This window comes from Ambystoma mexicanum, chromosome 2p, assembly GCF_040938575.1.
Source record: "Ambystoma mexicanum isolate Mex_15411 chromosome 2p, UKY_AmexF1_1, whole genome shotgun sequence".
NCBI classification, from domain to species: domain Eukaryota; kingdom Metazoa; phylum Chordata; class Amphibia; order Caudata; family Ambystomatidae; genus Ambystoma; species Ambystoma mexicanum.
The window spans coordinates 205,558,053-205,572,338 of record NC_090923.1 but is presented as its reverse complement, the minus strand read 5'-3'; the positions used below and the strand labels follow the sequence as shown (position 1 = coordinate 205,572,338).

The following is a 14,286-nucleotide window of genomic DNA, read 5'->3' as shown; positions in this document are numbered from 1 at the left end:
GCTGGCTTGTTTTCTTTATCTTGTTTGCTTTATCTTCTTGCTTCTAGGTTTCTCTAACAGGCTTTCCGGCCTTTCCCTCTTGCTTATTTCCTTGTTAGCCAATGTCCGTTTCTTTTTTCTGGCAGGCTTCTTGCCTTCCTTTCTTGTCTTGCCTTTGTCTCTATTATCAATATTGCACGCGCACTTTACCGTGTGCCTTTCACCTTTGTTGGTGTCCGTTTTCAGTATTATTTCACACGTAACCTTACTGTGTGCTTTTCTTCCTCTTTTACAGTATTCGGGGTGTAGCGAGGCTTGTCGGCGAGCGGGTGCTGGAAGAGGTGAGCCACGGTAGCTGGGAGCTGTGGAGGAGCCGCAGACCCGATGACAGCAGCAGCTGGGCCGCAGAGTCGATAGGCAAGAGCCAGTGCCGTTGCAGGACCGAAAACAGGTAAGTGTTGATACTGGAAGCTCTGCTGATGAAGCGAGGGACTGCTCTCTTCCAGGCACGTTAAAGCTGAAGCCGTGGAATTCCTTGGAGTTGTTGCTGGCTCCGGAGGAACACAGTGAGCATTCCGCTGCCTCAAGGCAGTGTAACACTAAACATGGATGAATGCCTGGGTGTGGCTTAAATAGCCAGCCACACCCAGGGACTAGGCAGAAACTAGACTGCCGCCCTCAATACTCTGCTGGATAGTTTCCTCTTCATGTTTACCCAGTGATGACTGATGTAATTGGATCCAAGAGTGCCATGCTCTGGTCCAGCTGGGTTCTCTCTCACAGGTTATGCTGAGGAGATGTCGGGACCCAATAGTCCAATGAATGATTCTTGGGACATGTATGTGTGGTTGTGTTTTCGAGTTGGCGGAGGCAAGGGCACTAAGGACAGAGGTTGTGACAACTATCTTTATAATACTCTTTAGTATTATCTGGGATGGTATTATAGACATCTAACTTCTGTTGTTCCCACAAGCCCAGGGACAAAAAGAAATACTAGCTGAGACTCTCATGGGTTCATCATCCAGTAGCTGAAAGTTTCCACTTTTCATAGGTACTTCTTCCTCTGGGGAGATGGCTAAGGAGACAGTGTGGACCCCTGAAGGTGTACCATTACATATGAGATCTCCTTTCACATGGTCAGTTGACCCACAAACATAACATTTCCCAAATGTCTTGATAAATGGGGGTTTGTTCTGACCTCCATCTGGTTTGGGTCCAGATGGTGTACTAGCCTGATTTGGTTTTCCCTGTGTTTTAACCTTATGTTGTTGTTTGTGACCCTCTTTTGGATTGGAGGTATTAGAATTCTCCTTGTTATCTTTCTTTGGCTGCTTTCCCTCATCCTTCTTCTGAGTAGCCCCAGAATCCTTGTGAGTAGCCCTGTTGGCAACCCACAAGTCGGCAGCCTAAGCTAATTTCTTTGGATCCATCTCAGGAGAGGAGGCATCATAAATTGACTCCAACATAACAAGATTAGAAGCATTTTCAAGAGATAACCTTTCCATTTCTAGTTCATGATTCAACTCCATTTCTCTGAGTTTAATTTCTTGGTGTTTTTGTTCAGTTTGAGCATTTAAACGTTTGAATTCCAGTTCAAGACTCATCTTTTCTAGAGCAATGAACTCAGGACTGAGTGTAGGACCTGGTGGGGTCACAGTGGACAAGGTCTGAGGCTGTTTAGCAGGTAAGGGAGCAGTGAGGCCTACATTATGAGACACATCTGCTTCTTCCAACTCATCAGTAACAGACATATTATCATCCTCAATACGTTCCACATTTGCTGAAGGGTTAAATATTTCAGACCCATCCTCCATACTTTGGTTCTCTAGCAACCTTTCAATCAATTCAGACTTTTTGCCTTTAACAGTGAGATTCCTAGTTCTACACAGATTCTTCAGATAATCCACAGTGTAACTACTGTGGGTCTCCTGACTGTAGCTTTCCATATCAGACATGATTAATATTGCTTTTTAGTGATGTTTAGCCTTGTGGTTAGTTTATCCAAGGTAAAAGCAGCACTCTAAGTGTAATTACTATACTTGATTCTCACCGCTGTACACCAGTGTTAGGCAGAATTATATGCAGTACCCTTTGGGAACACCACACACAATTAAGACTACAGGTGACAGCACGAATTCACCTTTGGTACAAGCCATACTACACAGTAAAGTGGTAGCGATGGCTGAGCAGCCAGACTTCTCTCAAGAGCAAGTGAGCAGTATCAAATAGTTACACAACAAACAGCAATTACTATGATTGAAACAAACACTGACTCAAGGTTTCTGAGAAAAAGAATATACCTTTATGTACACATCAGTTCACTAAAGTAAAGCAGTTGGAAAAAACAAATCATGTTACCAATACACCACGCCACTCCCAATAGAGTCTGGACAAGTTTAAACTCAAAATGAAGTAATAGCAAAATGGCACTCCAGCAATTTAAAAAGGGAGGGAAAAACAAAGTTAGGCTAGAATTAAGCAGCACCAACAGGTAAGTAAGCAGGGCAATCTAGAAAAAGGAACCACAGTGATGGAATCAAATCAAAAAGGCTTAGGGCCAAAGTCAATAGGACAAACATATTTTGCTCAAGATCACACAGTTCTGGGTAGTTCACGGTTAAGTCTTTGACAAGAGTTCCGGATGGAGTTGGTCAGCAGAAAAGTTAGTTTAAAGAATAGAGAAGGACAAGCCCTCGAATTGGCGAAAGGATTCACGCACTTTCACCGCGGCTGGAGGAAACGAACATCCGGAATTGAACAGTACCTTAAAATGGAGAAGCAGCTGTAGCTGAAGCGACTGTCGGAATGACATGAAGTAGGAAGACTGGAGGGTCCTGCACTGCCTAGGGAAGAAACTAGCAGCAGAGCAAAGCAACAAATAAAAGGTGTGCTCCTAAAAACCCAAGCAGGGTCCGACCTTCCTGGCTATCCGGTTCACTGTAGCTATGTACAGCAAATTAGACCAGAGGAGACAGTCCTGGCTTGCAGTTTGGGCGAACTGATTTGTGCCACCAGCTCAAGGGAAGTAGATTCTTGGAAGATCCTCTCTGTCGTTGGAGTCTGAAGATTTGGACTTGCAGCAGGGCTTCATCGGGCAGGTCAGTCATTGTAGGGGTCCGCTTCGGTCAGCTCCTCTTCGGTTCTTTTGTTCCAGTGGCGACTCTGCCTTTCCAATCCCAGAGACCTGCTTTTTATGCAGTTTTCTCCCACTCACACAGCCTGTCTGTCAATCACACAGCAGGGTGGCTGTCCCGCCGGGACAGTCAACTAGCCAATCAAACAGGAGTGCGACTTGGGTTACCAAGGGAACCCATGGCAGGGGTCCTAAATACCCTCCCTCACATCCTGCTTCCCCAGAGTTTCAGGCGCCTAACAAGGGCTTCTGTGCAAAAGCCTGCAAAAGGACGGTGAACAAAAGAACCATACCTGGTTTGGCACACAGAGGAAAACACGAGAAAGACATTTTCAAAAAGAAATGGTGAATAAACCCAGCTGGAACCGTATAAAAACATATTTGGTCTAGCGGTTTAAGTTCGAGGCTACCAAGATAGCCTAAATCAATACCAGGGTTATTTAAGATAACCGCGGTAGGAAAAATAGGTTAATTACCACTGCCACCTGCCAAGTCCTGATGAAAAGGGAGCGAAACAAGGCTCCAAGAGAAACAGACAAAAAGGGATAAGTGTCAACCCTTGCCAGTACTCTATGTAAGAGAATTTGTACTGGGTCTGTGGTTTTAAAAGAGACTATTAAAGTTAATGGCAACTTCACATGTCCTGGGAGACAGTAGTCAGTCCCAGAAAATGGAGTCTGAGTTGGGAAGTCTAAAAGACAACCCTGTGTCACTGCAATGAAGGTGCTGTGTAACACACACTCAAAAGATGATGCCTATGGAGTAGGTGAGGCTCCACAGTCTATGAACACAAGAAAATGTTAAACACACACAGCAAAATACATGTAAGACTGGGAAAAAGGGTTCACACTCAGTAGGTAAGGGAAATTAGCCATTTTGGAGAATTCTCCCTAACAAAAGGCTGCCATCATTGTTAAAATGAAAGGCTTCACATGCATTGAAATTTATAGAGGTCTCAATGCTTTATGAAAAACTCAAACTGCTGAATCCGCTGAAGCACAGATACATGCAAAATTATGCACAATGACTGTGCAGCCCCTCTTCAAGGTTATGGAAGTATTTAGAGGCATGTTGAGCAGTTCAGAAGAGAACATGAGCTAAGGATTCCCAAGGCAAGATATATTTCTTTTAGATTATTTAAAGAACAATCAGCCTTTGAATTCCAGGTGTCGTCTAATTATAAAGTAAAACATAGTAAAGAATGGATCAATGAAGTCCCCAGTGGTTGGAAAAGAAATAACTTGCACGTTCGCATTAGCTAAAATCCCAAATAATACAGGACAGAATAATTCAGAACATCGGGCCTCATCACGAGTCCGGTGGTACCTTAAAAATGTGTCAGTTATACTGTTACCACTGCATTGCACTGCATTGGGTACAAAGTTTGATAATTTTTCCTCCAGCTCTGAGCTGGAAGTAAATCTGCCTACCTTCTGACTATTTTTGGCACAATTACTGTGCTGGAATTACCGCTTCAGTAATTGTGCTGAGAATGCTGCAGTGAGTCCAATGGACTCATGAAAAATAGGAATTACACCACCAACGCCACTTGGCAATACCACCGGACCAGGTGGCAGTAATGGTAATTGCGTTGGGTGGTATTCTGGTGGATTTACCACCGGATATCACCAAACTAGTGATGAAGCCCATGGCCTCCACACACGTGATCCATACTTCAAAAAGTGTCCATTCATTAGGGCCAGGCACGATCCAGCACCATCCTCAACTCCCCAAATGTTCTCAAAATCAAGGCGCCTAGCAAGGTAAAATACAAATGAATATTTTGGCTCATGGCTTAGGGATAATAGATAGAGTCTCATTTAATTGTAAGAATGTAAATCTTGAACTTCTCACCCCTCACTCCCATGTTTTAGTTAATGTACTGATGACCTGTCATGCCTAAGGTTGGTGGGCAAGCGACCAACCAATGAAAACTATTAATGCTTTCCTGTCCTTTACATGTTGCCGTAACCAAGAGTTTACTTTAAAGATGACATGTACTCTCTAATATCAATTTAGAGGTGGTCTCAGGTGGAGCTATCAGGTATCAGTATAACCAATGGAAGGACTAACCCATATATTTTCTATGTGTAGACAATTTCCTTAACCAATCCCCGTACATCGTAGGCTTTAATAACTAACATTGTAATGAGACGTCAATGATGACATATTTTTTGTATACTTTTATTTCAAATCTTTAGCAAATTTCTGAACATTTATTTAAACATATACCTCACCAAAGATGATGTATTTCTTGTTTTTAAAACATTTGCCCTCATTACGAGGTTGGAGGTAACCCTGCCGCATTTAGCGGCATAGTTGCCTCCTTACCGCATACTGGGCCCGGGTTCCTCAAATGAGAACTTACCGGGCCCTCCCAACCTTGGTGGACACAGTAATTCCTCGTCCGAGGAACCCGGACCCGGTCCATCCCCATTCCGATTCGAGCCCCCATAGGGCTCAATGGGAATGGGGAAGGAGCTAACAACGAGCCTGTTTATAACAGGCCCGTTGTTAGCTCCCTGGTCTCCTCGCGGGACCCGGTAAGGACGCCTAGTTTTACCAGGAGGAGACCTTGTAATAGGGCAGAATGGGTTTACCGGCACTGGCACTATTACCGGTGCTGGTAAACCCATTCTGCCAAACTCGTAATGATGGCCACTGTCATGCTTGAGAAGGACGAGAGTTTATAACTATTTTGTTTGTATCCTGTCCCTGCATTATGTGGAGTGTTAATAAAGCTGGGTTTTGCCGTTTACTTGGACTATTTCCGTTATTGGGTGCAGGGTTTCTGTTCTGCTTAGACTGGGCCTTTCCAGTAAGCCTTTACAAATGGTAGCAGTTTGGATGTTTGGCCAGGATTCCTGGATTATCAAAGTGTCACGACCCGTATAAAAAAAAAAACCTGGCCACCCCATGGGCCAAGAGGGGCCTAGGATCGGGTCTCTAACAAATTCAGGCATACTTTACTGAAGCCCTCTTGGGGCCAGTCCTGGCGCAGTTGGCACCAGGCTTATACTTCGTGAGGACTTGTGTTTTGGGACTATTTTGTTTCTAGTGCCAGCCAACATGGAGGTACCCACATAGCTTGGTTCCTGGGGAACCAATCTATGCGGTATAGTGTTTTGGGTGTGGTAGCCTAGGAACTACTTTACCTGGACTACTTTTCTGAAGCTATTTAAACCACACCCGACTTGAATGACACGCTTCGCATTACTTTGCAATCCTGCAATGTGACGCTCATCGTGTTCAGCTGTACCTGCGAACCTCGGAAGAACAGCATCTGAAAAACAAAAGGACAATGTTAATAGCAGCAGCTTACCTGTAATTCCATCGCTAGCTGCCCTCAGCTCCTGCAAACAGCATCCAAGGATCAGCGAGCCTTCCGGACCAATGGATCTGCAAAAAAGGGAGAAACAGGACATTAGACATTTTACAATCGTGCCGGAAGCTTACCTCACGAGTCGCCCATCAACCAGCATCGCCTTGGGACATCTTGCTCTGGGTGAGCACCGCAATCTACGGGAACGAAAAGGCAACAGGTTAGCAAAGACAAGGCATCATAGTGCTGCTCATAGCGCCTACTTACCGCATCAAGACACTCTCCATGCACCATCATTTACCGGCGAGTCCCAACTCAGCCAACGTTCCACAGTGAACTTCCGCGCACCTAAGGAAAGATAAAAGACATTATTCAAACCAAAGAAAGGCATACAAGCATAACAGTAATAAGACCTACCTGATAGACTCAAAAGGGTGGGCATCAGTGAAGTAACTAGATCGCATTCGCCCACAAAGGACAACGCGCCACTGCCAAGAAGGCAGGACGGAGAGCACGCCAAAACCCATAACAAGGTGAGGAAAGGTCTGGGGGGGCTGCAGGCTTACGGGGTGTTGGGAGGCTCTTACCCCAGTTGCCCAGTCTTGAACATTGCCCACCTTTATTGCAGGCAGAACTTCTCCGCTGATCATACCTGGGAGCCGCTGAGAAGGATACCAAAGTCCCCACAGCTGGGTGGCATCCTCGTGGATACCAGGTGAGCGTAACAGAACGCGAAGCCTGCCAAACCAATCCACCTGGGCGCCATGGAAACATCAGAATTAGACCAATTGGCCCAATTGTTAGGAGAACTTTGTGCTGTGGTTCATTCTGCCGACAGGAGACTAACGCTCTCCGGAGAGACTTATTGGTGACTAAAGAGCGTACCGAAGATATCAGCAGGCAAGTCTTGCAATCACAATCGGGTCAGGCGCCTCTTCCTGGGAACAACCCACCGATGCAAAGTCCTACAGTGTACAAGTTGTGTTACCAGGTACAGTTCCTTTGGCACCACCGGAGAGGTTTGTTGGTGACCCACGAAAATATGCAGCTTTCATCAATCAATGTTGCCTTCATTTTCTTTGCAGGCCGGGAGCATTCCCAAATGACCAAGCCTGGGTAGCCTTTGTTTTAAGTGGCAGCGCCGCAGATTGGTCGGTACCATTGGTGTCCCATGATGATCCTTTATTACATGACTTTGGGGGATTTCAGAGGGAAATGGAAAAACTTTTTGCTCGCCATACCCGAAAACAAGCTGTGGACAATGAACTCCTTTCCCTCCGACAAGGGAATCAGGATTTGTTAACGTGCATCGCTACTTTTAACCGATTGGTTGCTGAAGCTAGGTGGCCTGAATACAAAAGAACCACGTTGTTTCATCGGGGCTTACGAGGCAAATTAAAATACATTCTAGCTCAAGTGGTTAATCCTCCTAGAGATTGTTCTGAATTCATAGACTTGGTTGTGCAACTGGACCACTGGTTGCAAGACCGAAAAGCAGACCGTTCTAAAATGGACCCTCGCCAAGTGTACGTTCGACCTAGAGACAGTGTAACTCGAGTGCAAGAACATACTGTGGAGCCCATGCAAATCAGAGGGGTACGACCCCCACTAACAAAACAAGAGTGAGATAAAAGGAGACAACAACAACTATGTCTGTATTGCGGAAAGTCAGGGCATTTCCTGAAGGACTGCCCAGTGAAACCTCCGAGGAAGATCGTCAGGGCCACGGAAAAAGATGAAGAGAAGATGTGTCAGTCGGGAAACTACCCAGCTCTGCAAACGTAGAGGTCAGATTGTCGAGTGAGAGAAAAGAGCCACAGACCTCACACTTTGCAATACCGGTGATCTTAATTAATAACCAACGATCGTCAAGAATGCATGCCATTGAAGCATACATCGACAGCTGAGCAGTTGGGAATTATATAGATCAGGACGTGGCTGCAGAGATGGGGCTTCCCCTTTGTTCCAAGCCGACTGCAGACAAGGTAATCATGGCAGATGGGACAGAAATCGCTTCCGGACTCGTCACCCAGTGCACAGCCGAGATAACCTTGCTGTGCCAGGATGGACATCGGGAACTTATTTCGTTCGATCTCATCAAGGCACCTCAATTCCGGCTCATACTAGGGATGCCATGGTTAGTCGCACACATCCCTGTGATTGACTGGCGGGCAAGAAAATTAAACTTCCCCAGCGACTGCTCCCCAGCCTGTTATTACCAAGAACAGAAACCTGCTTTCAGTATCTCTATGACTCCTGAAGTGGCAACCCTGGGAGTGACTAATACCTTGCCTGAGGAATACCACGATGTCCAGGATGTATTCCAGAAGGACCAAGCAAACACGTTGCCTCCGGACAGGCAGCAGAATCTATGCTCTAACGGAACCCGACAACCTTCATCTGAAGTCTTGCTTAGACCAGTACCTCGCAAATGGATCCATCCATCCATCTAAGTCCCCTGCAGCTAGTCCTTTGTTCTTCGTACCGAAAAAGAAGGGGACTTAAGAACCTGTATTGACTACCGCGCATTAAACCAGATCACTGTGAAGAACCGTTACCCCTTGCTGCTCATCCTTGAAATGCTGGACCAGGTCAAAGAAGCCCAAATTTACGCCAAACTGGACCTTCGAGGAGCATACCACCTGGTGCGGGTCAGAAGCGGTGATGAATGGAAAACTGCTTTCCGCACCAAATATGGTTTGTACGAATATCAAGTCATGCCCTTTGGGTTATGCAACACTCCTGCAGCATTTCAGAATTTGATGAATGACGTCTTGAGAGAGTTGATTGATGTCTGCGCCCTAGTGTACATAGATGATATCGTAGTGTACTCAACTTCAAAACAGGATCATATCAAGCACGTCCGTTCAGTCCTCTCCAAGCTTCGGGGACATCATTTATATGCAAAGCTGGAGAAGTGTTTCTTTCACGTCACCCAAGTTGAGTTTCTGGGTTTTATTCTTACTCCAGGAGGCATCAGAATGGACCTGCATAAAGTAGATGCCGTTTTGAAATGGCCATCACCAACGTCAGTAAAAGGGGTACAGAGCATGTTGGGCTTTGCAAACTTCTATCGCCGGTTCATACCAGACTTCTCACAGGTCGAACACCCGATCACCGTATTGCTAGGAAAAAATAACAAAAAATGTGCATGGGCCGAAGAAGAATAAGGCCTTTCAGGAACTCAAGAAAAGGTTCGCCTCCGTGCCAATACTGCGACATCCTCGCCCAGATCTACCTTATATCGTGGAAACAGACGCTTCCAGTATAGTGATGGGAGCTGTCCTCTCACAAAGAGATCCAGAAACAGGCCAGCTACATCCAGTGGCCTTTTGGTCGAAATAATTCTCTCCTCCGCAGATGAATTATGCCATCACGGAGAAAGAACTCTTTGTGATCAAATCCACCTTTAAGGCCTGGCGGCACTACCTTCTGGGGCCAGACACACCATTACGGTTATCACGGACCACCAAACCTGCAATACCTTCAAACAGCTAAAGCCCAGTCTTCACGCCAATTGCGGTGGGCACTTTTCTTCGCCGAATATGACTATGTCATCACTTTTCGACCAGGGGCAAGAATGGAAAAGCTGACGCACTCTCTCGTACAGGCAATGATGACTTGGTATATACAACCCCAGACCAAGTCCCCATCATACCAGAAGACAAACTCTTGGGCCTCACTAGGGCCTTAACCCAAGTAGAACTGAGAGATAAGATTCAACGAACCATGAACCCAGATGCCTTCCTCGCATGGCAAGCGCAAGGAGAACAATATTCCATTAAAGATCACTTGCCCTTTTTTAAGGATCATTTGTATGTACCCACCAAGGACTTACAACAGCAAATAGTTTCAGGTTATCATGATTCCCTGATCGAAGGGCACCCTGGAATCACCAAGACTCTAGCCAAGGTAAAACAGAACTTCTGGTGGCCTGCATGGCGTAAGGATGTCATCCAATATATTCAGTCCTGCAGAGTCTGTGCACAAAATAAGTCGCAAAAACAAAAACCATCTGGTCTTCTGCAACCTTTGGACATTCCTCCCACTCCATGGCACACTCTTTCCCTCGACTTCATCACTGACTTACCTCCCAGCCAAGGGTTTAACACCATCCTCGTAGTCGTGGACTTATTCTCAAAAATGGCACATTTTATTCCACTCAAGGACCTCCCTGACACATCTACGCTAGACAAAGTGTTCCTGGATGGTATTGGCAAACTACATGGCTTTCCATCAGTCCTGATCACCGACCGAGGTAGCCAATTCGTTTCCAAATTCTGGAGAATGTGTTGCGCAATGGCGCAAATTGACATCCGGCTATCAACTAGCCATCACCCTAAAACGGACAGTCAAACCGAGAGGACCAACCAGACCATTAAACAATACCTACGGTGCATGTTGCATCATGAACTAAGAAAATGGAAAGATTTACTTTAGATAGCTGAGTACGCATATAATAATTCCTTGCATTCAACTACTGGACAAACACCCTTTTATACCATTTATGGTAGACATCCACATACCTCAGAACTGGATCTTCCAACCAGTTTCGAAATGCCAGCAGTAAAAACTCTTCACACCAACATCACTCAAGCTTTCGAAAGAGCCAAATAACTTCTTACTCAAACCAAAGAAAAACAAAAGCAATTTGCCGACCAACACCGGAAAAAGGCCCCTGACTATCAGGTAGGAGACAAGGTCTGGGTGGCCGCCAAATTTGTACCCATCAAAGGAACCTGGATCTTTCAGCCCAGGTGTTACTCACCGGTGAGATGAGTGCGTAGAACCGGGGAGTATTCAAAACCCAGGAAGTTGCTTGAAGAGCTTTGGGTAAGGCCTCTACCTGAGCCTGTGAGGGAATAAGACCTTCAAAATGATATGACCACTTGCTGTAATTAACCAGACAAGGGGACTGATCACCCAGAAGGGCGGGGGAGAGCGCACCGCCACGAACCAGGCTGTAAAGGAAAGAACAACAAGTAAGTAATACGAAGGTAACACTTGTCCCCTGTAAGCCTTACTAATTGATGGAATACCTGAGCTTTTTCCCCCCGTAGAATGGAAGAACGGCACAAACCGGGAATCACCTAGGAATATAACAAGACTTAGCACCTAACTGGTTTAAACTATGACACAATTCATGAGGTGGACAGGATCTTACCAGTGGAGAAGGACTGAAGGATTTGAGTAGTTCAGAACACAACGACAGGGATAAAATAAGAAAAAGGTAAATGTTAGTAGGATACTAATACCCGGGCGGCACGAGGGTCGCACTGGATTCGGGATGGTGCACAGCTGCAGAGCGTCCTTAAGTGCACAGGAAAAAACAAGTTCAATCCAAACGTTCCGTTCATGTAGCAAAAAGTCTTACCGCTGGTGTACGAAGAATGATGATAACAACCAGTCGGGATGGCAGTTCCAAGTAAGGTAAGTTGAAGGCAGGTAAGGGCTGGCACGGATGAAGTACAACCAGTCGGGATGGCAGTTCCTGAGATAGGTAAGTCGAAGGCAGAACTTTTTTCTAGCGGGGTCCGTGGAAGCAAAACAGGTTCGGTACACAGGAAGGCAATTCAACAAGGGAATTCCAAATAGCGGGTCCAGTAAACAATCCAAGTCGATTCCGTAAGAAACAAAAGAGGTTTGGCAATCGAAGAAGGAACTTCTAAATGCCAGGAGTAGCTGTAAACAGAAGCGGCGTCCTGGCTGCATCCACGGACTACATCAGTGAGAGAGGCGGGGCAAGCCAACGCGAGGCTCTACCGGCGAACTACCGCACGGAGCCAGGTTTTCTGGGGAGTGTAGTTTTCGAGTTGCTAACTTCCACGGCAGCTGCCATCGTGCATAGAATGGGGCAGCATGATGCCGTATCATTTTGGGGAGCGCTACGAACCTCCTAACCTTTCTGGTAGCTGCACTGGGAAACCGAAGTGCTAGGGATGCAGGTGGCCGGGTTTTGCACACAGGACGAGGTGAACGTCGACCCATAACAGCACCCGCCCCCAAAGGCGGCGACAACCCCTTGCGGGCATGGAAACGACGCAGGAGTACAGGTGAGTGAATATTACTCAAGGGTTCCCAAGACCTATCCTCAGGACCGTACCCCTTCCAGTCGACCAGATAAAAGGGCCGACCCCTGCGGAGTTGAAAGTCCAAAATATCAGCAACCTCATATTCGTCTTCGCCATCCACGCGAATAGCGCAAGGTCGCGTAGGTAGACGCGTGGAAGGAAGGCAAGGCTTGATGAGACATACGTAGAACACAGGATGCAGTTTCCATGAAGTTGGCAAAGAAAGACGCATTGCCACAGGATTTAAAACTTCCGTAATGGGAAAAGGACCCACAAACTTCGGTAGCAGCATACGTTTGCCAGGAATGCGTAGATTACGCGTAGACAGCCAAACTTTCATGCCCACTTTGTATTCCGGAGCTGCAATCCTATGCCGGTCAGCATATCTTTTCGCTCTCTCCTGGGCAAGCAGAAGGTGGGATCGAACTCCCCTACGGACCGACTCCAATTCTCTTACACAAGCCTGAGCGGCCGGGTTGTCAATGGGGAGTGCTGGATCCAAGGGCAAAGAGCGTGGATGGAATCCATATAAGGCAAAAAATGGTGATACACCTGAGGCACAGTGTACCAAATTATTGTAGGCAAATTCGGCAGGGGCGAGCGTCTCTAACCAGGTAGACTGAAATTGAAGACACAGGCATCGGAGGAATTGCTCTAGAGTGGCATTAGCCCTCTCAGTCTGTCCATCGGTTTGTGGATGGTATGCAGAGCTGAAACGATCGTCAATGTGAAGCGAAGAAGTCAAAGCCCTCCAAAAGCGAGACGTAAACTGAGGGCCGCGGTCTGAAACAATGATAGAGGGAAGTCCAAAGAAACGAAAGACATGCTTGAGAAACAAAGAAGCCAAGACGGGGGACGAAGGCAAACCCGAGCAGGGAACAAACAGAGCCATCTTGGAGAAGTAGTCGATGACAACCCAGACGGTATCATTACCGCTTAGAGGAGGCAGGTCCACAATGAAATCCATGTAGACCATATACCATGGTTTATGTGGCACCGGAAGGGGACGCAAAAGGCCCACAGGCTTGGATCTAGAGACTTTGCATTGAGCACACACTGAGCAAGAGGCCACGTAATCAATGACATCCCTGGGCATTGATAACCACCAAGCCCAGCGGCGCAATGCCTCCAGCGTCTTTTGCTGCCCCGGATGGGCTGCCATCAAGGAATCGTGTGACCAGGCTAGATCTCGAAGACGTGCTTCTCCAGGAGGTATAAAGAGACGACCTTGGATATAAGGCAAGCCCTGTACAATGTCGAGGTTCAATGATTCGCATTCCTCCTTATTTGAGGTCACCCAGGATGATATAAGGGCACGGAGCGAAGGCTGAGGAGTGCAGGCACAAACCACCCTTTCAGGTAACAGCAGGGGACGATCAGCCTTAGAAACACAAGAACTGTGGGATAACCTTGAAAGAGCGTCAGCACAGGCATTGAGACGAGCCGGTCGATATGTGATGACAAAATTAAAGTGGGAAAAGAAAAGATGCCAACGAGCTTGTCGGGCCGTAAGGCACTTCATTGATTTAAAGGCAAGGAGGCTACGGTGGTCCGAATAAACAGTAACCTGATGAGGGGCACCCAACAGATGATGACGCCATTCCGCAAAGGCATCTCTGATGGCTAATAACTCGCGCTCTGTGATAGGATAATTGCGTTCATACGGGGTCAATTTCCTGTAAAAATATGCCACTGGATGGATTTCCCCTGAATCAGGACATTCCTGTGACAACACTGCCCCAATAGCTGAACCGGAGGTGTCTGCCTCCACTAAGAAAGGG

The 14,286-nt window shown here is 46.6% G+C and overlaps 1 long non-coding RNA gene across 3 annotated transcripts in view; it reads left to right on the top strand.

Moving 5' to 3' along the window:
- Nucleotides 1–278: 278 nt before the first annotated feature.
- Nucleotides 279–14,286, top strand: part of LOC138566345 (uncharacterized) — a 706,078-nt gene continuing 692,070 nt past the window's right edge. For all 3 annotated transcript variants that reach the window (XR_011301911.1, XR_011301910.1, XR_011301909.1), the window contains exon 1: nucleotides 279–430. This is a non-coding gene — a long non-coding RNA (uncharacterized lncRNA). The remainder of the gene's footprint in view (nucleotides 431–14,286) is intronic.